General features: G+C 41.3%; 2 non-coding genes and 1 pseudogene across 2 annotated transcripts; all 3 read left to right on the forward strand.

Annotated features, from left to right (window-relative positions):
- On the forward strand, nucleotides 1-173 carry LOC148998664 (U2 spliceosomal RNA; annotated as a pseudogene; the record flags this gene model as incomplete).
- A 573-nt stretch (nucleotides 174-746) lies between these two features.
- On the forward strand, nucleotides 747-906 carry LOC148998665 (U1 spliceosomal RNA). Its single transcript, XR_016171138.1, has one exon. It is a non-coding gene; the product is annotated as a U1 spliceosomal RNA (small nuclear RNA).
- Nucleotides 907-22282: 21376 nt separating this feature from the next.
- Nucleotides 22283-22400, forward strand: LOC148998666 (U5 spliceosomal RNA). The gene has a single exon (XR_016171139.1). It is a non-coding gene; the product is annotated as a U5 spliceosomal RNA (small nuclear RNA).
- The last annotated feature ends 798 nt before the right edge of the window (nucleotides 22401-23198 follow it).

A 23198-nucleotide genomic window follows, 5' to 3' on the forward strand; every position in this document is an offset into this window, starting at 1 on the left:
TAAGATCAAGTGTAGTATCTGTTCTTATCAGTTTAATATCTGATACGTGGGTCATCCACCCACATGATATTAAATTAATTTTTCTAGGGGAGGGCTCGCCACGATAGCTTGCTGCCGGAGTTCTCATGCGTCGTCCATGCGTTGCACTGCTGCACGGGCCTGGCGCACCCCACCAATTCTAGTCAAATGCTTGTAGGGAACATTTAATGTTATGGAGTTACGTTTGACAGTTAATAATATAGAAGCGGAAAGATTCAACATTATTGGCAACGACGGCACAGGTAACAGCCTGAAACCCCTTGCAGCATGGTTTCCTATTTGCTTCCTTGCTTCATAAAGCCTGTTTCAAGACACAAAACTCAAGCCCCACTCATCACATTGGCCAGATATACTCCTCCAAGCAGAGAAGATCCAAAGCAGTTGTTTGTACCAGAGCCAAAATTTACATATACTCCAAGCAGAGAAGATCCAAAGCAGTTGTTTGTTCCAGAGCCAAAATTTACACATTTACACAGGAAGACATGAATTCTGTATTGCTAGGGCACAAAGGTGTTTTGAGAAAGGAGAAAGAATAGAAAAGAGGCCGAATAGAAGAGAGGCCCAAAGGTGTTTTGAGAAAGGAGAAAGAATAGAAGAGATGCGATAATGGCGCACTGAAGTTGTGCTTTTTGATCCCACATCGGTCATCTCAGAAGAAGCAAAGGTTGAAAAAGGATATAAATATGGATGAGGCCTATGTGCAAAACATACTTACCTGGACGGGGTCGATGGCTGATCATCAAGGGCCATGGCCTAGGTTGGTGACCTCCATTGCACATGGGAGGGGTGCCCGCCTAACATCTCCCCAAGTGGGAGAGTGTACGTCATAATTTGTGGCAGAGGGGGTACGCGTTCGCGCGGCCCCTACCATTCTTGTATTATCCAAGCTTTCCTGATTTACGTCTCTTTGTGTAGATTTGCAGGGGAATAGAAACGATGAAGCAGCAGACAGAGTTCGAAATTGAAGGTAAAATAATCTTAACAGGAAATTCAATAGTGGGTCTCTTTCTGTTTTTTGTATGGTTAAAGTAAGATTCCAAGTTCATTGATAGATGAGATACAGTTCCTGTAGAGAACTGTTTCTTAACCGTATCTCTGAGAAACATTGTTTTATCATTTAATGATATAATGCTGCCACACTCTGTTTTCTGATACTTCTCCCCCCTGCCTCTTATTCTGTGGAATGACAAACATCTGGTTGCCATACCTCGTGCATATAATTCTCTTTGGTCGTACAATAAATCATTCTAAGGGATCCACTGTTATGGGTAGGCTTTCTTTTTCTTTCATCTGTCTCATATTGGATGCGATGAGGATTTTGACGTTCAACCATTTATTTTACATCCTCAGGGTTCAGAAATTTTGCGATCCTCACTGACTAGTATAACCTTATCACAGGAGAATAATATTGTTGTCAGCTGCTATAGTGTGTGTTTACTAATCTTGGGCCCTGGGCCCCTGGCCACTTTTTGAGTATGCAAGGCTTTTGTCCCATCCACAGTCAAGCTGAACAGATGAATTCTGAGCTGCTAAAAACATGCAATCTTGCTGAGAAAAAATTCAAGGGATTGGATCAAAATTGAAATGCATAACCAAGCATTAATATTTTCTTGATGCATGTAGAATTCAACCATACCTGCATATTGTTCTTGAGATTGCTGGAGAGTGAGAATGTTGGAGATGTGCAAAAGATAAGGGCAGATGATCATAGCATGTGAGGGTACCTATTTGGCATGGGATGCATTATGCTAGTATTGTAAATGGTGTCCACACAGTTCAGTGTAGGGCATCAACTGTAGAAGATGTAAGAGACTAGCAAATAACATAGCAGCAAACAGTGTTAATGCTGGTGCCAGTGGCTTAAGGTAAGTAACTAGGGGCAAGCATTGTTGGCAGAACTGAGGTCTGGGTGTTGAGACAAACTCCTAGCAACAAATTGCTGGGTAAGGTTGCGTAGGAAAATTGCTCCTTGGACTCTGCTTGCGTGGAAGCTTTTCAGCACTGGCTTTGTCTTTTTTGGCTGTGGTGAGTAACTTTAGCTGGCAAGCATATGATCAGATGAGATTGCATGGCTTGAGGTTCGTATCACAGATGGCTGTTGCAGTGGTAGGATGATATTTGGATCAATGGAATGTCAATGTTGTAGCTATGGAGATATGGAGATATTGAGTTCACCTTGAGTTGACTTACCATGCCCAAGTCAAAGTAACTCTCAATTTCTATTACTATCCACATAACATAGAAGTTCTAGCAAATAAGATGCAAATCCGTGGACTTTTATTGAACCGAAAAGGGCAAGCTGGCTGGCTGGCTCTGACTTTTATGGCTTTGTTTGGTTTTTTGGTTTATTCAGTTTTTCTAGAATTGGATGGGGCTTCCAAAGTTCTTTTTTAGTATAAATTTATTTGTAGGCAAGAGCACAGTTTGGTCCAAGCCATCTGGAGTCAAGTTACAGTGTTACTAGATGAAAAGCATGTAAAACAAATATAATTGATGGTCATTTGAAGGGTTGATTTTTTAATAGTTGTTGAACTTCCAAGCTTCCAAATGAGATATTCTTTTAGATTGGAGAAACTAGCTCTTATTTTTTGATGTTTAACTAATATTATTTTAAATTTTTTCTTACTTTTCAGTTATCAATTCTTATAATGTTTTTGAAGCTGGGATCTATCTAATGTTATGTGGCTCAATTGTGATGTAAACCAGGTCTAGAGTTAGGGGTATTTTAATAATTTCCCTAGACCTAGGGCTTGCCCAGGAAATCCCAACAAAGGTTGAAGGGTTTAAGGGTTTCTAAGGGGGTTTTAGAGCCTGCTAAAGCTTAACTTAATATCTGAATCCTTTTGTAATTTTAGTTTGAGATTTGAAAAAAAAAATCTGCAATGTTAAATTTTCTGCAATTCTGAAGGTTGAGATGAAGGACAGAATTTTTAGGTCAATAGAATATGACAGAACTGCAGAAAATACTTGTAGGACTTGAGTCTATGACATCCTGTGATCCTAATGGGAGTGAAAGGGGTGTCCTAATGGGGTTTGGATGTGGCTACCGTGGGAGAGGAGGGGGAGGAGGAAGGCCAGCGGGTGCTATGGTTAAGTGGGGGCAGGGGCTGGGGAGGTCATGGGGGTTAGAGGAAGGGGTTAAGTGAGTCATGAAACCTAGGCAAGGCTGCTAGATTGATGCAGTTGCAAGGTAGGGACTTGGGGAAGGTTGCGCAGGACAGGGGGGGGGTGGGAGGGTTGTGGACAAGAGAGGGAGAGCTGGGAATGGGTTGGGGATCTTCTGGACTTACTTGAATGCTTACTAGACTTGATGAATCAATCTCCAGAACTTGCTTGAATGCTAGAATCAAATTAAGAACTCTCAAAGACAACTGCAGGGTCCCCCTCAAAGGAACCCTACCACTCACTCAGGAAATTCACAATCAAAATTTTTAATTCATCAAATCTGAAAATCACAATGCAAGAAGAGGCTATTTATAGCTTAAGTTAACAGATTCTGACTCCAATTGGGATATCCTTACTGATAGTATCCCATTACATATTCGACTGAACTCTTATCCAAAACTCCTAACAAATAAGATAAGGAATAATATACCAAATAGGACTTCTTCAAAAACAACTTCAGCTCAAAATAAAATACTCCAAACAAATCCAAACCTGGCTCAAAATGACTCGATAAAATTCTGAAAAATTCTAAAATTAATTTTGGGGATAAATTAAGGGCTAAAATGCTCAAAATATCCCTTATGAAGGGTTTGGCTAGCCTATGGAGGTTTCTTAGAGCCATCTTGAAGGCCCCACTTGGATTTTCGTCTAGGGGGTCTTTGTGTTCACATTAAATTGGAAAAATATGAATAAAAATTCAGTGCCAACTGTTTAGGATCCCAGGATGGTTGTTTTTGTTTTTCTTATTAGTAATCATGGCAGTTGCCTCTGTTTTAGTTAGTAAGGCCAATTTGAAGTTCAGTTTAGAAACTTTGATGGGACCAGACAATATTTTACTACAGTTGACCCTTGTAGGAAATAAGGTGAAGGAGAGACATTTGGAGTGGTATAAGCACTTGCACTGGAGGTTACCCAGGAGTAGGTCAAGTGTCTCTGGAAAAAGTGATTAAGTACATATGTATCCCATAGATGAGGTAACTTTGTCATTTTAGTTGGTTTAGTTCAAAATAATTGTGTGCAATTTTAACAGAATTCTTGTGGTTGTAATTTCTATGTAATTGCTTAATCTTTTGGTTTTTCTATAACCTGTATTCTATATGTTTATTCTGTACTTTGCAAAGGTGTAATTACTTGTCTATCTGTGTGGCAGTGGTGGTGGTGGTGTGATTCACTAGTTAAACCCTGATTCTTGATGGCCAGATGAAATGTTGTTTAGAATAAGGTGGTGAGGATTGGAAGGGTTGATGATATAAGTGTTGATGCAAGCAATTAAATTAACTTTGATTTATCTTTGCTTCATTTAAGATGATCTTTTTAGAACATATCTCTTGGATCAGATATTGTTGACTTCCGAAGGACAAAAAATTCGGATATTGGCTATTCCATATCAACAATATCATGTGGGTAAATGTTTTCTAATTGAATAACATGCGCTCTTAAATTCCATTGGCCAACTCGCCATAGCTGTTGGTAAGTCCAGATACTGAATATAAAAGGATTTAATTGTGTTTGAGACAGTGGCGGCTGTGTATGCTTGTGGTGAATGGTATCTGCCATCTTTGTCTTCAGCTAGTAGATTCTTTGTTAAGTGCTTCAGTTTTTGCTCTCCATCTCCATGCATGAATGCTGGTTTCTTGTTTTGTTGTAGTTTAAACTTCTGGTTGGTTGGGTTATTTCTACTATAGCTACAAAGATCCTAATATAATTGTTAGGTTGAGAACAAAATAGAAGAATATTGAACCATCGAGAACTTTTCAGTTCTTTTCTTCTTTTCTGAGCTATATACGACTATTCTCTGGTTTTATGGTTAAATTTTTCGTTCAATGGACAAGACCACTGATGGAAACAACCATGGAGCTGAGCACCTATCTCTCATGTCATAGAAGGAAGAGAAGATGGAGGGAGGGTATCTTCATACCATATCAGAGGTGATGATATTTTTATCAGCTGCTACTCAAGGGTTTTTTGACATGGAGAAGGCCAGTACTTATCCCTGTCAAATTCTTGCCATGCCAGTAGCTTCCTTTCTATTTGGGAAGCAGACCGCCTGAGGCTGGGGCTTTGTTAGTCCCACATTGGTCAGCTCACAAGGTGCAATGGTAGAAAGATTTTATAGATATGGCAGAGGCCTATTAGGAGAACATACATAGATGTGGTCGATGGCTGATCAAGAAGGGCCATGGCCTAGGTTGGTGACCTCCATAGAACTTCTGAGAGGTGCCGGCCTAACTTCTCCCCAAGTAAGAGTGTCATCATAATTTGAATCAGCTGAAGTTTGTTATCTTGGTTCTGTTGGATTTCTTTGATGTTGGTGATGTGAAGTGAGAAGCAGCAGCAGAGTTTCCCAAAAAAGGCTTACAGGTTGTTCGAATGTCAAGGTTCTACTTTCCTTTGCTTAAGGGCCTGGTTTATGATCTCAACTTCAACTGACAGTGTTCTGGGAATCTTATGAGGGAATTAGTATTGTGCAGTGGGGCTGTTTTACTTCCTTTTTCAGGTGAAGTCATCATAGACTTTCAATTCATTGAGAGGAATAGTGCTCTATTAGGTTAGATTTTGAACAGAGCATATTTTTTTTTTTCTTCTTGGAATTTGTTATCATGGTAGATCCCTAGATTATGGCAGGAGAATGTAAGTCACCTATTTCTGTTCTGTTCATGGGGTTACTTCCCCAAAATATATAAGAGAACATACATGATACAAAATCGGTTCATTGTTTTCAATGAACATTTTATATTTTCTTCGCAGTTTCAACCACCTTGCTTTCCATGCTCTTAATAGTTGTCATTTGGCAAGAAGTCTCTGCGAATCTGACGTGTGTGCCAATTTATCAGGAACAAGAAAAATCTTGTTTGTAGAATATGCATGGGGTTCATGTGGGTTGTATTCTGCATTCTGGATTTTAGGTCCATCATGAATATTAATTATCGTGGAGGGAACTTCTCAGATTCTCATCACTTTATTGGATTGCAGTTGTTGTATATTTCAGAGACGTTTGAATGCATGAGTAAATTATTGAATGGCATGCTCAGAATAAATTGGCGATGTAAACGGTGGATAACACATAATAAAGCCTACGACCTTGCTATTCAAACCTCATGTTTCTACTGTAAAAATTCTCTTATCTGGGTAATGCTGTCGAGGGGGTTGTCTAAATTTTGTAATAAGAGAATGTCAAAGTTAGTAGCATAATTATGAACCCTCAATTCTTTGATGAAAAGGGAGAATCCACTCCTTTCTGTGGATTATTTAACTTCTATATTTGTTATGGGTCGTTTCTTCATTTTGAGAGTCATACTTGAAAGCAAGCTTACCTTTGTCCTGTAGGGGATAACACAAGTTGAATGATTTCCCAACTGCAATAGATCTTGGAAATTTTGAGCTTCCTCTCATATGCTCGTAGGCTGTCCCTTTATTTCTTCTGTTTTTCATTGGGTGCTACAGATTTTTCTACTCAGCCCTTCTTTTCTTCCTTGGGGTTCTGAAATTTCATCATCCTTACTAGTTTGTGTGATTTCACTGTCCTTGATATCATTCTTGAACTTGGAACTTTTTAAAATGACCACCTCCTATTTCTTCTTGGTTTTCCCTTCTTTTCTTCTTCCATTCATTAGTCATTGGTGATCACATATCGAGTTCTCTGTTCTTCTTTCTATCGTTGTTGGGTGTTCAGCATTTCTCCATTCCAACTAACAATTTCTCATTTTTTTTTATATTCTTCATTTATAACCTGTTCATAGGAGTGTCAATTTATTTTCCATGTTATAGTTTGTGTTACTACTGTAGTCCTCTGGCCAATCTTAAAGGTGCAGGACTGTTGTCCATCAATAAGCAAACTGTACTAGATGAATTCCAAGCTACTAAAAAAACTGCAATCTTTGTGCAATTGAAGTTCTTTGGTAAGAATAATGCTGGCCGGGGGCACCATGAAAAAAGACTACCTGTAGAAAGTTTTCAAACGCAACTATGCTTTGAGAAAGACTCGCTCGTGTTCTCAAAAACGTCTGGGCGGCAGAGCTCCGCAACTTGTGAAAACTGAAAACGGAAAGCTCTGCAACTCCTCCAGATCGAGAAGCTTGAGGCAGAGAAGCTCGCTTGAGTAGTCTCTCCGCCTCCCCTGTTCCCCTCCGTCTCCGTCTCCGTCTCCGATCTCCTTCTCCTCTTCCGCCGCTCTCTCTCCCGTCTCTTCTCTCTGTTTTTTCTCTCACCTCCTCCAGTTCTCTCTCTTTCCCTTCATTTCTGTTCTCTCTCCCGCCCTTTCTGTTCTCTCTCCCGTTTCTTTTGTTTCTCTCTCCTGTCCTCTCTGTTTCTCTCTCCCGTTCCCTGTTTCTCTTGTTTTTTCTCTGTTTCTATCTGTTTCTCTCTCCCGTCGGCTCTGTTATGTCTCACCCCCGTCCCCTTTGCTTGCCTTCCCTGCTCTTTTCCGTCCTCTTTCCCGTCTCCCTCTTTCCCCCCTCCGTTTCACTTTCTCCGTTAATAACCAGATCTAGGGTTTCCCCTTAGATCTGCGGTTGCAGTACTTTGTTTTTGTTTTTTATTTTTATTTTTCACATAACAGCTCCTTTGCTTGCAGTGTTTCCTTGGTGCACACCGCAGAACAACTCCAGCTTTGGGTACAAGTTCTTCTGCGTCGAGCTTGATAGGTACGCCTATACGGCAAGCCGAATGGCAGGTCCGATCTGCATTTTCACTGCTACCATCGCTACAATTGTAGGAGTTATGTGTCCGCCCTTGAGGCATGTTGTTTGTCCCCCTATGTGGGTGTTGTATGTCTGTCCCCCTCTGTGGGTATTGGTGCTTTTTTGGTGTTTCTGTTCTAAAGGTTTTGTGGATGTGATCCATTTTGGGCTTGACCCAACCCTTACCCTGGCTGACCCTGTCTATTGCATGTACGACTGTTTGATCCTTGTCCACTCCTTGGTTCGGTTTGAACCTTGTGTTCTCATGCAGTTATGTCTGTACTTCTTTTAGTTATATGAATGAAGTGCTGTTTACCACCAAAAAAAAAAAAAGGCTGGCCGAAGAGATTGCTTCTAATTAAAAAGCAGAACTAAGCATCGATATTTTTTTAATGTTTGTCGACCATATCTGCGTGCTTATTGCTCTCTAGATTGGGTGAACATATAAGCAATTGCAGAGGGAGATTGCTTACATGTACAAAAGATGGGCAAAGAAAAGTATTAGTGGTGTTCAACTCTTAACCATTGACTCTGTGTATCTGTTATTATTGTAGGAGCTGAAGGTATCTGTTGAGCATAGAATACATCGTTCTAGTGTTGTAATTGTTGTCAAAATAATAAGGCAACATAGACTAGGCCAGAGAGCCATGGCAGCACTTATGAAGATTTTACATTCATCATGAGCATTATGTTCTCAGTTTCAGGATACAAGTAGATGAGATTGTATCGCTTGAGGTTGATATGGCAGTTAGCAATAATGGTGGCATATTTGTATTAGTGGATGGTCAATGATGTGGCTGTGAAGACCATTGAGATCATCTAGGAATTGTACTGCACTATTGGTAGCAAAAATTGTCTATGAACAGTTGAGCTTGCATCATGGCTGATAGGGTATGTTAAGTGGTCAATGTAATGCTCTTGTGTTACAAGATATTGCAGGAGAATCTAGGATGTGTAATGTGTAGCTATGGGGCAGCCTTGCAGATTTTATGGGGCAGATGTGGAGATAATGTAGCAGCAACTTCAAGAATTTTTCTGGTCATCATGCAGTTGGAATTAGGACGAGCTGAACGGAAAATAAATGAAGAGCAGTGATGAGCTATGGCAAAGTGTGCACCTTCTGGACATCAGTCATGTTCTGGTTGGGTTGAGGATTTCTTTATCTGAATTGAATCTTCTTTTCAATGTTGCTGGAATCAGTTAAAATGGAACTCAGATTAGGGAGTTATGGCCATTTCTGTAGAGATATATGCATCTGGCTTCATCAGTCATACATGGCTTAAATTGATAATCTGCAAACTCAAGGAAAGATGTCCATGATGTGAAGGTCAAAGTCAGGATGGATTTCCATGGGTTGTTTTTGAGTTGCAAGCAGAGTCATCTTGTGTTATTCCAGTGCACCTGACTTTGGGTTGGTTTTTGAGCGCCTTCCAAGCAGAGAATTTTTGAGTAGTGGTATTCAAATTTTTAGAGTTCCAGTCTTCTTTCATATTGATGCGTCCAAAATCTGCTCAGCCCTTAGATCTCCTCGTGATGTCCTGCAAAACGAAAGCGTCAGATGTGGCCCGACTGCTGGGGTCGGGAGTCCACCTCCGAAGACTAAGTCAGTTGATGAACTTAATCACAAACGGCTCTGCTAGAAGCGCAGAGCTTAAGGAATGAAGAACTAGGAAGGGTGATCTAGATAGCAGATCGCTGATAGTTTAGGTCTATCAGTGTGTATCTGAACCTGAGTATCAGATAGTATTCTTTTTTCGATCCCCTCACCTTGTATGGTAGTGAGGTTTATATAGAGTGTACCTTTGAATCTCCTTCGTTGGATGCACTTGAGCCTTCTTCGGGTAGTCGTTGGATCTTATCAGTTAGATCCGTTGAGCAATAGACTTCTACTAGTTTGGGCTAGTAGAGGACTCCTGAGATAACCTTTAGGTTATGCGATGATTATCCCTTCGATAATGATTATCCGCAGCCGTCAATTCGAGTCTGCCATAATTAGGGTGATTACCCTAATCCATAAGTAGGATTAGGGCACGCTTGCAGTGGAATAAGCTTTCTTCTTCAGCAAGCCATCTTCCGGATCCGGTTCGCACGGGAGCTAGTCGGTTCTCTCCGTCTCGACCGGGATCGAGGGTCGGACCAGGTATGAACCCGGTCTGATCATAATCTCTCCATATCACGAGCCCCCCAGACCAAGCTTTCGGTCGATCCCGAGGGCTTGGTTTTTAACTGGGTTCGTCGTCGGGTGATAATCTCTGCGTGCTTCATTAAATGTCATATCACATTTAATGCGGTGGTCACTTTTCTTCGAGCGTTGTGAGTGTAAGGCCACGTATCTCCTTGTAGTTGATCTGTCGTGGCTCACGTCATCCAAGCGACGGTTTCCGAACGTCTATTTTGGATTCGTGAGTTCAAACTTTCAAAACGTCTTTCAATCTTGATGAAAATTGATTTTGAATCAATCTCGATCGTTCAGATTCCCGAACACTCGTGCGGGAGTTTTAAAAGCGGTTCGTTGTCTTTGTAGGTTTCATTCTTCCTGTTTGGAATTTGAACCTTTGTTGTCTGCTTCGCGCCTTCTTGCTCTCAAGCTTCCGCCTCACTGAATCAGTAAGTTTACTGATCTTTTTCTTTTTGTAGTTTACTGAAACAAGTAATGGCAGACGATAGGGCTTCTCTGGTACTCAGTGTTGGTAATAGCAGTGAGGCTTTTGCTTCTCCTGTCCTTCTCAAGTCTGGATCTTCCAAGATTGTCGAGTCTTTTAGGCAGCCTCAAACTTCCGGGTCCGATGGTGGACCTCGCTCTGTTCCCTCCATTTACGATGAGGAAACCCTTCTTTCAGCTGTCCAAGATTTTGATTTTCCTTCCTCATATCGGGTTAGGGCTCCCCACCCCGATGAGAGGGTTGATTCATCCCTTTCGGGTGAATTTTCTCGTATATAGATGCACCGGAAAGCGGGGTTCGCTTTCCCTTTTTTAATCCTTTGTTCTCCATGATTCGAATCATTGGAACATTTGTCCCGGAATGCTCCTCCCCAATAGCTGGCGTCTTATCGTCGGCTTCTTGGGTTTGTGTTTTGAACTTGGCATTACGCCATCTCTTTCTCTCTTTATACATTTTCATGTTCTTTCTATCTCCCATCCTCCCGGATGGGTTTTTCTGTCCAAACGCAATAAGGCTGAACTTGATTGGAGGGGCACCATCCTTGTCAAAGGAACTTGCCCTTCTAACCACAAAAGATGGCGCGAACGATACTTTTTCTGTTGAGCGCCTCCATCAGATCTTAACTTCCCAACCACCTGGAGGAGGTGTACTTCTTCTTCCGAGAATAACCGAGGCCTTCCCTTAACCAGAGAAGACGAGGCGGCCATCAGGAAGATCAAATCCATTCCGTGGTATCAAGAGATACATGGACTTGAAGTGGAGTATAACTCCATCCTTCAGTACTGGGGCTTGGCTCATTGTGAGCTTCTAACCACCATCCTTTAATTTGACTGAAGTGATATGTTTTTAATTCTGACTCTTGTCCTTCTTCTTTGCAGTGCCTCCAAGAACGAACCTTGAAAGCCTGCGGGTGAAGGCCGCTAGGGCCGTTGTGACAGCCGAGCAACGATCGCCCAGAGCCTTGACCGTAGATCAAGAGGCTTCTATTCCCTCTCCCGACCACTCTTATAGGGGTATTAGGAATATCAGGCTCGTGGCTGATGCTTCGGGTAAAGGGAAGAAACTGATGGTGGAGAGGTCTAATGTCTCTTCCTCCGCCCGAACCAAGAGGAGGCATGACACAATTGATGCTCCCTCCAATAAAAAATCCAAAGCTTCAACGGATGGTGAGGAGGTCTTCACCCCCCAGTGGACCCTGAAGCTGACCGACAGAGTGACTCGGGATCCCGAGAAAGCTGCAGAATGGAGCTCCCTCAGTCTTGCTCCTTCTGATCGCCAGGAATTTGAAGCCCTGGATGACACCTCCCTTGTTAGTCAATCTACAAGGTACCTGTCTTCTTGCTTAGTTATTTTTTCATAATTCCTTATGACTTCTTCGATATTTTCCGCCTTCCCGGGAATGCTTTGTGTTGAGCTTTTATCAACACATGGAAGCATTGAGCCGGGTTGGTCGCACCCAGCCTTTTGCCGCAAACCCGTGAAGAGAATTTGGCGAAAGCCAATTCCGAAATAGACAATTGACTGCAGCTGCCGTGGAGCTGGAAAAAGCATGAGGAAGAAGTGATCTCCCTCAAGGAGGCCTTCGAAGATTCGTGCCGCTGCTGCCGAGCGCGAGGCCAGGAAGCAAAAAGCAGCTGCCACGTTGTTTGGTGACATGCTTGAATTCAAAAGTAGGGAGCTCGAAGAACATCTGAAGTTGGCGATCCCTAGCAAGCCCGAGCATATAAAGCCAGAGCTTCGGAAGGAATGTGTTCGGAAATACCTGAACAACGTACCTTTCTCCGAGCTGCTAGGTATTTACAACCTTCAAGCTTATAGCTTGGGGCAGAATGACGTTTGGGAGCGAATCCTCGGATCAATCCCTGCCTTCGACACTGCTCCTTTTTGTGAGGAGTGCCACAAAGAGGTCTTCGGGAAAGTTGGTATGGATCTCCCGGATTTGGGCTCAGGAAGAAGATGATCCTTTTCCAACTGACCCTCAATATGAGGCATACCTGGCTGACGAGCCGGCACTTCCAGAGGAGAAATCACAAGCCGAGTCTCAAGTTGCTGCTGTAGAGGACTCAGCCGATGCCATTCTTGAGGAAGGCTCTTCTCATGATCCTAAGAAAAGTCCTCCCGAACAGGGTCCCTCGGGCAACAATGAAGAAAAGGCTTAGGGAGTTATCTTTTTGTACAGATTTACCCTCTATTTAATGAATAGACATTTCTTTCTCATGTTGGCCTTTATATTTCCCCGTCTCCTGCCGAAATCTTGCCTTGAATATCAAAATATTAATGATAAAACTCATCACTTAACTTTACATTCCTCGCCGAATAATAATCTTGTAGAAATATTGTGAAGATGCGTTTCGGGAAGATGCATTAATCTTCTCTACTACTTCATTTATTGCAAAGTCCGCACGTTTCCCTTTTGCGAAGTTCAAACGTTTTCTTGCCTTTGTATACCATTCACTGTTTCCAATGAATCGGAAATACATCCATTATTTTAATGGCGGTGCGACGATTGGAGGTATCTCTCGCATCGGTGCTCGCTTCCACATGTTTCCATGTGGCATCCCTCCGACCGTTGATCTTGCTTCTTGCGGATTTCGAAGCGTCATTTCGATCTAGGTCGTCGGTTGTCCTTAGCCTTCAACTGTCGTCTTAATACCCGAGGCTATTTAAAGCCTTCGTGGGTACTCTCCATCTATCCCCCTTCTGCAAGTTAGATTTGCTAAAGTGTTAAAGCGACCTTTCGTCCTTCGGCCTCGCTTCCGTATTCCTCGTACTCCAACAATAGCTCTATCAACTTCTCGAACAAGTGAGTTTCTTGATTACTCACCTCTTTCCCCACTTCCCCCCTGAGTAAACTGCACAGTAGTTATACTTGGGGTTTAGTTATTTGGGTTTGTTGGAAGTAATAAAAAACTAGGGTTTTCCCTCTTGTTGTTGTCGTTTATTTCGTATCGATACTCGGCTTGTTTGTTTGCATAGTGGCTCCCAAGATCAACCCGAACTTTATCAGAGCAAAATCTTGCAAGAAAATCGTTCCGTCGGTGGTGGTTGGGGCCAGTGCGGTGGTTTCAGCTAGTGAATCCTCCAAGCGTACGGCGACTGCTGCCGGTGAATCTTAAAGTCAGATTCCCACAGTTTCTATTGATGGCGTCCCTGCGCCTCCTTTGGCCGAAGTGATCGCTCATCTTTCCCAGGAAGATCTTGATCACTCTATTGCCGATGGTGCTGCCCCTGCTGGTGAGACTGTTGGTGCACCCCCGAAAGAGACTCTTCGGGCATCTGAGGCAACTATGTTGGCGTCTGATGAAGGTGTGGTCCCAGCAGGTGCTGCTCCTATTTCCAACTCCAGTGCTTGTTTGGCATCCTCCTCCTCTCCTTCCGAGTTGGAGGATTTTGCCACTAGGAAGCGCCGTCGGGTGACAAGTGATGCAGCTCATCCTTCTCTTGGTGTAGCTCATCCTTCTCATCCTTCGCCTGAATTAGTGTCAAACGAGTTTGATGAGAGCGTTGGAATGGTGTACTTGTTGCTCGAATGACTTCGAGAGCGCAGTTCTTTCCAAACTTCCGGATGAAGTCTTTACGAAGTCACTTTGGTGATGTAAGTCTTTTTTCATTATCCTCTCGATTCTGAAAAATTACTTTTCTCGCTCCTCGCTAACTCGGAAGTTGTTTGCGGGAGTCTTCTTGGTAACTTCCACAACCAAGTGGAAGCAAGTTACTAGGCTCGATAGATTGAGCAATGAAGTTTCTAGGCTTCGGGAAATCTCCAAAGCTAAAGATGTTGAGATTGCTCGCTTCGAATTTAGCTTGGGAGGTGGCGGGGAGAAAAAAAATTCGATGATTGGTCGTCTTCGGTCGGACTTGGATGATGCCGGGGAGAAGATCCGGCGATCGGAGCGAACAGTTGGAAAGTCGGGAGCCAAAGGATCTGAAACGTTACCCGAAAGGCAAGCTGTCGTTCCTTTGCCCAAATCCCTTCCAACTGATGTTCGCAGAGCCTGCGTCTTCAAGTATTTACAGGTAAGCCTTTTGTTGATATGCTTTGAATGCTTATAACTTGCAAAGCGTCATGGGATGGTGAGAACACAGTATGGGAATCAATATTAAGGAAGGATCCTCATTTTGATGCGACTCCCTACAGGTCGTTGTTTGCCATCCCGAAGTATTTACTCGACCGGGTATTCCTCCTCCCGATTGGACCAAGGATAAGATTGATCCTCCACCTTCCGATCCAGATATTATGCATTATCTGGAAGATTCTCCTGTTTATTCTCCCCTGGAAGAAGTCAATTATGACGAGCTTGTCCTGAATGCGAGTTTGGTCGAGGACCATGCTTCTCCTGGACAAAGAGTATGAAATTGCAGAGGATTTTATGCATACCGAAATATTTTTGTAATCCTCATTTCTTCTCTTCTTTTCCTTGAATCCCCACCAATGGTTGACTCATATGTTTGTTCTAGCAAAGTCGCGTTGATCTTGTATAACTTCTCAAATGAGACACCTATGATGACTTTCTTTTTTGACCGAAGATTGTATCAAGCTCTTGTAATTGTTTTGATACTGGCCTCTTTGGATCTTAAGAAATTAACTTTATCTTGAACTTTGCTAGCCACTTGAATCGCTGTTGCATTAGGTCTTAGTTGTTTGAAACAATGCCTTTACTTAAGGATTTCCGGAGAAATACAATAAGTCTGAGAAGGAACTCACTCGGGTTTTAAACCGATGCCTTTACTTAAGGATAATTCAAAAATTCAATAAGTCTTGAAGGAACTTACTTGGGTTTTAAACCGTCGCCTTGCAAAAGGAACTCACTCGGATTTTCATCCGATGCCTCGACTTAAGAAAGTCCAAAAATTTCCATAAGTGTTGAAGGACCCACACGAATTTTCGTCCGATGCCTTATAGTTGGATCTTGTTCTTGAATGTGGTGTATGATGCCCCCCAATCAAAAGATAGTTTGTTGAAAGCAAAAAATTGCATTGATTGAGTTGAAAATGATTACATCGCGAACAAATTTGAAATCATCCTCAAGGATAAAACTTTTTGAGATGCCTAGGATTTTACGAACGATCCAACTCTTTCTGGGTGTTGATGTTCTTCAGCCGGTAAGCTCCTGAACCGACCGGTTTCACAACCATATAAGGTCCTTCCCAGGAAGGATCTAATTTTCTTTGGTGACGCGGGTCGGAAGCTAGGGTGTTTCTCAACACCAAATCTCTGGCTAAGTACCGACGATTCTTCACTCGAGTATTATAATGAGACGCTATCCTTCTTTGATAATGTTGAGTTCGTGCTATTGCCTTTAGCCGAACTTCGTCCAACAAATCAAGACTATCAAGCAGCCCTTGTTCATTTGCTTTTTCCTCGAACTCACGATCCCGTAATGTCCCCGCCATTATCTCCACTGGTGCCAATGCTTCGGATCCATATGCCAACCTGAATGGAGTTTCTCCTGTGGGTGTTCGAACCGTAGTTCTATAAGCCCACAGTACATTATGAAGTTCTTCGACCCAAAAAGCTTTGTCAGCTTCGAGTCTTCTCTTTATTCCTTCCAGTAGCGTTCGGTTAGTAACCTCTACCTGTCCATTGCTTTGGGGGTATGCCACTGAGGACATACGATGCTCGATCATATATTTTCCACGAGAATTGCTTAAATTGTGGACGATCGAACCGAGTACCATGGTCGGTGACAATAATCTTTGGAATCCCAAAGCGATATATGATTGATTCAAGCACAAATTTCTCCACTTTTTCTCGTAATTGCCGCCGGTTGGTAATCGGCTTCTACCCATTTTGTGAAGTAATCAATTGCTACTATCAGATATTCCCGTCCGCCTGATGCCTTGGTGAATTTGCCCATGATATCAATTCCCCACTTTGCAAAGGGAATGGGATTTAGAATTGAAGTCATAGTTTCCGCCGGGCGCTTCGATACTGTAGCATGAATTTGACAGTTACCACATCGACGAACGTACTCCATAGCAGCCTCTTGGACCTTAGGCCAATATAACCCAAGTCTCAGAATTTTGTGAGCCAGGGCTCGTCCACCCATGTGAGCTCCACAAATTCCTTCATGAACCTCAGCCAAAGCTGATTTTGCTCCTTCGGGGCCTATACATCTCATAAGGGGTCCAACATAAGATCTTTTGTATAGTCTCCCATTCTGAATGACAAATCTAGCTGATCGAATCTTGATCAACCTTGCCTCTACTGGATCCTCAGGTAATTTGTCATCCCTTAGATACTCGATTATTGGATCCATCTAGAAGCGCAGAGCTTAAGGAATGAAGAGCTGGGAAGGGTGATCTAGATAGCAGATCGCTGATAGTTTAGGTCTATCAGTGTGTATATGAACCTGAGTCTTAGATAGTATTCTTTTTTCGATCCCCTCACCTTGTATGGTAGTGAGGTTTATATAGAGTGTACCTTCGAATCTCCTTCGTTGGATGCACTTGAGCCTTCTTCGGGTAGTCGTTGGATCTTATCAGTTAGATCCGTTGAGCAATAGATTTCTACTAGTTTGGGCTAGTAGAGGACTCCTGAGATAACCTTTAGGTTATGTGATGATTATCCCTTCGATAATGATTATCCGCGGGCGGCAAATGGGGGGGGGGCGATCCGCGGCCGCAATTAGGGTGATTACCCTAATCCATAAGTAGGATTAGGGCACGCTTGCAGCCGAATAAGCTTTCTTCTTCAGCAAGCCATCTTCCGGATCCGGTTCGCTCGGGAGCTAGTCGGATCTCTCAGTCTCGACCGGGGTCGAGGGTCGGACCAGGTATGAACCTGGTCTGATCATAATCTCTCCATATCACATATGAAGCAAAAATCAGACAATGTGGAGGTACACAAAGAAAGTTATGCGTTCAACAATATCCATGTAGGTAAATCTGTCCACCAGTTTTTGTCAAATTGGGTGTGAGATTAACTTTGGGTTAGATTCTTTTCTTGAAATTTCTGTACCCACCAATGATTAGCCATGTGTTCGAAGTTTTTGAACTCTCAAAAGAGAATCAAATGGAATCTTCATATTGAAACGAAATTGTCTGAAGTTCCAGTCGAAGTGAAATAATGGAAATTTGAATGTGTTCTTTTAAATGACTGAAGGATGTACTAAAATAAGAAAATAAGAGAAATATCAAAAATAAAGACGGGCCCAACCAGCTCAATGAGCTATGGAGCAAGTAGAATGGTGTTGTCTAGACCACACGTAATAGCAAAGGATCTGTTTCTTGGGGTATCAACAAGGAGTTTAGGGTGAAGAAGGGAAATTTTGGTTTTGACAGCATATGGCCTTCCAAATCTAGTCAGTAGATTAGGATCTGGCAGACATTTATGGATGTTCCATTCAAACTAGATACAGGAAATAATAGCACCAAACACCAAGCAAGCACCAGTGTCATAGATGGCAAAGCCTTCACCAGTGTCATAGATGGCAAAGCCATCAGTGCTGTCCAACAGCAAACTAAATTCCCTATTGAAGGGCAGGGCATTTGTAGCAGGGCAAAATAGAAGCACTAGCAAGGTACCAGATGGGTTTGCTTAAAGAACAAGAGAAGAAGAGTTGTTGAATATCTTCCTCCTCCAGATGGTTGTAGAAAGCATTGAGGGGGTTAACGAGGATGTGAATATTTAAATTTGTTAGTATTTGCCAAAAATGTTTTCATGAATTTGAATCCATACTTTGAATGTTTAAACGTGTAAAAATACATCCAAACTTGGTTGGGTACGAGCAAGCAAGAGTGCAAATCTGAAAGATCATCATCTGTTGTTTTTCTTTATCAAACTAACCATCGGTATGTGTTTATAGGCCTTAAAATAGGTTGTCCAAGAAGAATTAGATAAAAAAAAAATACATAAAACATATCGAAACATATAACCGAAAATTAGTAAAATTTGTATGAAGTTTCGATGAAATTTCATACCTCAGTGTTCTTAACCCCACTGAGATACCAAGACAAAATGTGGTTTCTAACAATGGTGCTTTTTTTTTTCTTTTTCTTTTTCAACCAACATTTGTAGTCCAATAATGTCATATGAGGTGATATTAATTTTATGTTTTTTTTTAAAATGATTGTAGTCATAATAAGAGAGTATGCTGCAGTAACTTGCAATATTACCAACTATTATTGGTCCAGTAATACTATATTAGATTTGATGATATTTTTATAATTGTAGCGAAATTGGCAGTGGCATTTTAATAAATATAAAAGGGCATGGGAAGTGATTCCGTTCGGAATGCCTACCAAATACTATATTTTCTTTTTCTTGCTATGTAAGGACATTTTTCATTACAATCTATTCCATTTTAAGTTAATTTGTTTGAATGAAATGTGGGACTATGTGCTGTTCAAAATCATGGTCATCTAAAGAGTTCGCCTAAGAACTTTGGATTCCTTTCGCACTAGTCTATGTTTCTTGTTGGACCATTTGCAACCCCTAAGGAGGGACTTCTAGTATTAATGGACTACAACACTAGTCAGTTTGAAGGCCTGGACAGTGGATATCCATTGTTACCCGAAAAAATTGTTACACAAAACATACTTATCATCTTTATAGAATACAAAAGGGACATCACCATTTGGTATTGGTGGTCTCTTCTGGTTGAAAATGTAGTTATGGCATGAGTATTGGTGTTGGCCGATAACTATATGTTATGGACATTATGGTCCAAACCCTTGAACCAGAGCAGACCACTTGAGTCGAATCAAGGGTTCAAGCTTGGTCCAAGGTAGACCAACTAATGGGTCTCAGTCATGATGCTTCTCGGAGCAGATGTCAGCTGAGAAGTTAGGAATCACGCATCACGATGGCGCACAGTTGTCATCGTATGACTTTTCGGCAGAAACAGCGCTGGCAGAAGATTTGACGCATCCTTGCCCAAATGTCAAACCCTAGCATTTAATTCAGCATTGAATGCACTATGTTTCATTAAATGCGCATGGATAAGGCCATAAGCTTCTCATTCACTCCAAGCTTGCCTCGAGTACTATGTACCACCGTTTTGTGCCCCCAACTGTAGGATGGGGTCACATCAAGATCAGCTTAACGCTGATCTCTTGATTTGCTTATGGGATCTCCAGCTATCTTGGCAATCATACGTATCGTTTGACTGTGCAAGCCCTGTCAAGAGGCCATCTTCGCCGTTCACTTAAGTCATCCTGATCGTAGGGCCACGATGAACCAACCATCATTTTAGGTATGGACTAGCTACATAAATAACCCATATACACACAAGTAATGGTAAGCCAGACAGACTTGAATACTCCAGTTATTAGTCTTCTGCATTTACTCCTGAAGAACATTATCTTCTTCATCCCCTTGAGCATTTATTCCTCAAGATGGAGTCTCTGGTTACCTACCTCAACTGACTTAATCATTGGAGGTGGCTTCCTGTCCCAGAGGCGGCCCACCCTCCCCTTTGTTTTGGTCTCAGGAACCAGGACCGGATCAAAGGCGAACTAGGGAGCTAAGAGCACATTTTCACTAGAACACCATATGATGTTGATATATACTAATCAGATGTAAATTGGGAGGTTTACATTCATTATAGTGATTTTCTTCGACAAATCTAAACCCTAAATTGGATTGTTACATGGATGTTAAATGACACATGTTTCAAAAGTGATTAGATGATAGGAATAAACCCTAGACAACTTGAGCTGGCTGATGCTATTTTTTCTTTTTAAATTTTAAAACCAATTTCCTTGACAAAAGTTTTAGGTTTTCTGGCCCTAGAAGAAGCACTTGTACTAAAGATGTAAATCAATGAAGACTAAAAGCTATAAAATATTTTAATCGAGGCATAGAATGATGAAACACTTGAAACAATGTAATACAAGAAGAAGCCTTACCCAATTAAATGTGTTTGGTTACATGGATCCTTGTGTTCAAATAGTTCTATATGAGATCATACAAAATACAATATCTAAACCATACATATCCGTTCTCATCTACTTTTCCGAAGATTAAAACCAGAAAATGCTTCACTCAAATGTAAAAAATGTTGGATAAAAGCATTAGTTTCAAAATTTACAACGTCATGATCCTCAAATAGTGGTTGTAGATCTTGATCAATGGCTCTCTTGTCATTATGAAGTGCTCACCTTTATGTTATGGTTTGATTCTTTCATCACTGTAAGGTGTTCAAATTGCTTATCTCCATGAAACTATCAATACTCATATTTTTGTTGTGTCTAACATCGGTGGGCTTAAAGCACAATGCTTCACCACCATGGCCCATGGGGTCTATGCAGACCTGATTTTTGCTGCTTTACCCTATTTTTTTTTGTAACAAAGGCGCTTTTTATATATAGGGAAATTCGGGTTGGGATAATTACATATGCTGCCGGTAAGGATTGAACCCACAATCTCTCCACTGAGAGGTGAGTTCTCAACCACTGCACTATCCTTCCATTGGCGTGCTTTACCCTATTTTCCAAAGAGGTTATTTCTACAGTAACTCGTAGCCACTTGATTAGAATGGAACAACTTTGTCAATGCACCTAGGGCTACCCTCTTTTATTGTACCTGGAGTCTCAAGAAATGTGAAATGTTTGAATGTAGGGTTGTAAATGGGTAATCTAAATCCATTTCTGAATTTGCATCCATATCAATTTAGGGTATATGAATCCGTTTGATTATTAGTAGGATGTGAATATGGTTATACTCTTTTTCGATCAATGATTAATTTAAAACACTCGAATATTCTTTTTATGTTTCTATTACAGTAAATACAAAGGAAAATTGAGAATGAAAAATTTAAGAAAAATTGAAGATTAAGAATAATAAAAGAAAGGAAAGTTGCTATATTCTTCAATTTCAAAGCTAAGACTAGCCAATAATCCTGTAAAGATATTAACAGGTAGTTCAAAATTTGTATTCACTTTGCATTCATACCCATTTAAGATAATTTGTTTAAAAAAGTTAACCATCTGAACATCATCCAAATCCAGTTAAATATGTCCAAATTAATAAAATATTATCAAAACCAATATAAAGATACAGATATGGTATTGCCACCATCCCATCTGTTTATGTCCCTATTAGAATGGGGATATCCATACATGCACAAAAGAATGAAAACCATATTTTGACATCAGCGAACAAGCTTGGGTGATACTTCGTGGGATTATTTTACGCGTTGATGAGGGAGAGACCATCTCAGTTCTTGATTTTTACAGTTTGATACCTTCCTAAGCGTATTCCTTTTGGCTGCGTTTGTTTGCTGGAATAAAGGTGGGGTGGGAAAAAAGGGGTGGGAAAATTCTTGAAAAATGTGTAAATTTCTTACTTTTCCTTTAAATCCTAAAATGGTAGAGTGTTTGGTTGCTTGGGGTGGGAAAGTGGGAGACAAGGTTCCTTGAATCAAGGAACCTTGTCTGCTGATGTGGCAGTTCAACTTTCCCACCCCATGCTATTTTAAAACCCCACATATTTGATGGGATTTTGTGGGAAAGTTGGGAAAAGTAAAAAGTGGGACCCACCCCATCACTTTTCCACAAAACCCTTTCCTTTCCTTTTCTTCTCCCTCACCCCACTACATGTGGGACCCATATGTTTTTTTTTCCCACCCCTTTTTTCCCACCCCACCTTTGCAAACAAACGCAGCCTTTGTTTCTTCAGAAAAACCAGTAGGGAAAGAGGAACTAAGAATTTGTCCCACATCGGAACAAGAAGCAACTTTGTCCTCCGAGGACCCTATTTAGGAAGCACTAGAATTCAAAAGCAATCCACGCAGCTGAGCGGTGAGCACAGAGCGAACTATTCTTTCGCCTTTTACTAAAGAATACCGTGTGCTCGCCGCACAAAGCGGCATACGCCAATTTTTGTAGAGGTTCTCTTTGCCGGGGAACCTCACTAATACACTAGTTGTCAAGATCAAATTAAACAAAACTCTCTCTTTGAGAACGAGAGAATCTTCGTTTTTCGGAAGGATTAATTGGCTTGGCGGGTGGGAATTCTCAACGTTCCAATTTGTTTTCTAGAGTTCTCGAGGAATCAGCCAGCTGAGATCCAAATTCTGTTCACTTTTAGAATTTGCTTTAAAATGTGGTTTCCGTTTTCAACTGTCGTGGAATCTCTGTTAAATCTTTTTACTTTCCTTGACTATACATGCTGAGCTCTCCCGTTTGGCTCTGTTTAACAAATCAGTACTGTTTTTACTATCTGTTCATTCTTTTCTTGCCTAATTAACAAATTTTGTATTAACCTCTGATTTTCCCCTTCTTTTGTTTCTCTTGTTTGGGGTATTGCAGTTGTTTTCAATATTAAAAGGTGACTCAAATTTCAGTAAAAGAAAGTTTTAGTTCCAGAAAAGTACCCTTTTCTATGGCTTGATTTGCAGTCAGATCTAAGATGCTGTAGCAACATTTCTAAATGTCTATGGTGCTTATTTACTTTGCTTTGCTTCAATGTATTTATAATCACCTCTGGTTATTACCAAATTGCAAAACACCTCTTTGAATGTCTGTCTATGTTGCTTACTTTGCTTCTGTGTATCGTTGGCTTCTCCACCCAAATGCCAAAGTCTCTGTTATCCATTGCAAGGCCATGGTCTGCTTTGGATAGGTAGCTTATTCATAAACCACATGCGCTTCAAGTTGTATAATTGTCTCTCCAAACTGGTTGCTTGTCCCTTTGCTAGAGTCAAAT

This window comes from Hakea prostrata, unplaced genomic scaffold (assembly GCF_041222555.1).
Source record: "Hakea prostrata isolate BN-2017 unplaced genomic scaffold, UWA_Hpros_2 contig_196, whole genome shotgun sequence".
Classification (NCBI taxonomy): Eukaryota; Viridiplantae; Streptophyta; class Magnoliopsida; order Proteales; family Proteaceae; genus Hakea; species Hakea prostrata.